This window comes from Miscanthus floridulus, chromosome 1 (assembly GCF_019320115.1).
Source record: "Miscanthus floridulus cultivar M001 chromosome 1, ASM1932011v1, whole genome shotgun sequence".
NCBI lineage: Eukaryota > Viridiplantae > Streptophyta > Magnoliopsida > Poales > Poaceae > Miscanthus > Miscanthus floridulus.
Genome location: NC_089580.1, coordinates 174,607,708 through 174,610,555, shown reverse-complemented (window position 1 = coordinate 174,610,555; position 2,848 = coordinate 174,607,708). Strand labels below are relative to the sequence as shown.

The window sequence follows — 2,848 nt, the reverse complement described above, 5'->3', positions numbered from 1 at the left end:
TAAATTCAATAGTTCATGGCTTCAAGCCAGGCTTGGTTGTTAGGCCGAGCTAGCTTCTGAAGATCCGAAAATCCCAAGTTGTACGCATCTCTATCTCTACTATACAAAATCAGGGCCAAGGTTTGGGCGGTGGATATGGCCACGTCGCCCGCTAACACGTACGCCGTTGGATTGAGCAACGAAGCGATGTGGTCTACCCGATTACGGGTCGAATCGAATTCCGCCCAATTTCGTTGCGAACCCAAAATTCCAGAACCTTCTCGCGCTCGCACGTCGACCCGTGTCCTCCTCCCGCAACCCCACGCCGCGCCGCCGCCGCAGCCCTCGTCCACGTCGAGCGCCGACCCCGTCCTACCCTCCGCCCAGGCCACGCTGCCGAGCGCCGCCTCGGCGGGAAGCCCCAACGCTCCTCTTCCAGCAGGCCCGCACCGCACCTCCACCGCGGCCACCACTCCCGCCCTCGCCCTCATCGCAGCCCCCACCTAGGCTACGTTGCCGAGCGCCACCCCCGCCACCCTGCCGAAGTAGCGCCGCCGTCGACACCCTCGCCCCCGTCGAGGCCGCGCCACCGCCACTGCTCGCCACAAGGGGTGCCACACCAGCCCAGATGGCACAGGCTGGTAGCACCAGCAAAGGGCGGCGCGAGAGAGCTCGGCCCATAGCACATGGCTACAGGAGGTCCAACTACAACAGCAGCTTTCATCGCCCTTGGCAGCAGGCTGTCCGTCCACAACCCCAGAGAGGTAGCTGCAAGCGTGCCAGCAGCGTGCGGGCATAGCACACCTCGTGTGCCCGCGACCTGTTCGACGAAATGTTGCGCTGCGTCGCCACGGACCAACTAGCAAACAATCAACCCCTATGAAAGTATGCGTACATCTCTGGCAGTTTTGCTGGATTAATCCATCACTGTAATCGAAACTGGAGACCAATACTGCAACAAATATCTCACCAGGTAACTTGCCCAAAAATTAGCTTTTTAATTTGGCATCAATTGGCTAGCTTCCTTGGAAATAAACTACTCATGTTCAGCATTATTGTTATTTTTGTCTTCTTATTACACTTAATGAAGCGTAGGCTGAACTCCAAAGCAATTCTTGATGTTGTTACAACTGCATATTTGCATCAAGAAGTACTTGTAGATATGCCATGTGTGGGAGTCAAAAGCTTATGAGTCATTTGCTATCTACGAGGATGAGGTCAAGAAGTACTTGTAAGAGGATAAGCTAAAGGTATCACCATATTCATATGTCTTTTATTTGTTAATTGGCTTCTGCTGCAAATATACAATGGCCTCCAAGATTGTTGTAGCTATTATCTGTTTGTCACCTTGTAGTCCAACCATGTTATCTGAAATTGGCATCTTTTATTACACTTGGACATGACACCAACAATGCTAACATGGAAATTGTAATAAGATCTTTTCAGAAGTCACGTGGTCATTTGTTTCGTTTTTACAGAAATAGCAAATTGTTTGGCAACTGTCCCGGGCAATACTATTCCATTTTCACTAAGTGTATTCAGTAGTCATGGGATAATTTTCGTGTACTTGTGTGAGAGCAATTGAAACATTTACTTGTTTTTTCTGTCCACTACTTGGGCTACACACATTTATAATAAAACACATCTATGTAGTAATGTATCTGTTATTTTGTGCATCTCTTGTTACAAGTGTTTAATTTGAATTCTCTTTTATGTAGGATTTAGTGAAATACTCTGAAATCATCAACTTCCCTATCTATTTGTTGTCAACCAAGGAGGTTGATGTCGACAACCCCAGAAACTACAAAGGAGAAGAGACAGAAAAAGGTGAAGATAAAGAAAAAAGGCCCAAGACAAAGACAACAAAGGAGACTATTTCTGAATGATGTGAAGGTTGTATGGCTTCACAGCTCAAAGGAGGTAGGATTTTTTTAATTTTTAATCATTTTTTAATCAATATTTTAATGCTAATCCCTAAAAAAGTAATTGCAAAAGTGACCCTTTTGGTCGTGCCAGCGCGGCAGGCGTGACAGTACCACTCTGTCGCGCCACATGCGCTAGCGCGACAATCCCAGCCACGGTGGCGCCCGTCGTTGACCGATGCTGGCGTGGCGTAAAGTGGGTCCCGCTCTGTCGCGCCAGCTACTTCAGCGCGACAAGAGTCATCGCGCCAGGCGAGCTGGCATAACAAGCCGAGTTAGGTTTTGGCCGGCCCAGCCCATTTCTTTTCTCTCTCTCTGTCTCTCTCGCTCACCTGCGTCCGCCGCCGCCGCCGCGCGCCACCGCCCCACGAGCAGCCGCGCCACCATGCCACCCTGGTTCCTCCCACTTCGTGCACCCTCTGTCTCCCTCTCCATCTCCGTCCGTTCCTGAGTCGCTTAGGGAAGAAGAGGTCGCAGGCTAGGCGCTGTCGCCGCCGGGACGCCTCCACCGCCACCTCTGGCTGTCCTCACCATCTTCGGTTGTCATAGGGTAGTTGAGTGATTGCTGCTGCTGCTCCCTCTCTTCGTGCCGCAGGCTTACGGCGCCAGGAGAGGCGGGCGGCTCGGTCGCTGTCTGCTGGTCTGTTGGCGGTGCCGCCGCCGCCGCTGACTTCCCCCAACGTCGGCCCTCACCTCCGTGGTCCGTGGAGTCACATAAACAACCACGTTGATCTCCCCCCTTGATTTTTTGATTTCTTACCTCATCAGTTCCATGACTAGGGTTAGGAAATTAGGGATGGTGTGAATGTTTTTATCGTTGCTTGTTGGTATTTGATGTGTAGATTAGGTTTAGCATATACTCTGCCCGTGGATTGGACGTAAACTACGTGTTGCATGGACGTAGGTAGTTGATGCATGGTGGATTTAGATTGGTATGTTTGTTGGCT

The 2,848-nt window shown here is 50.9% G+C and overlaps 1 long non-coding RNA gene across 2 annotated transcripts; it reads left to right on the top strand.

The window, feature by feature from the left end:
* Window positions 1–228: 228 nt before the first annotated feature.
* On the top strand, window positions 229–1,893 carry LOC136502942 (uncharacterized). 2 transcript variants are annotated; one of them, XR_010770740.1, is made up of 3 exons: window positions 229–952; window positions 1,131–1,229; window positions 1,698–1,893. It is a non-coding gene; the product is annotated as an uncharacterized lncRNA (long non-coding RNA). The 2 variants fall into 2 exon arrangements; XR_010770739.1 differs by having other exon boundaries at window positions 1,075–1,229.
* Window positions 1,894–2,848: the final 955 nt, after the last annotated feature.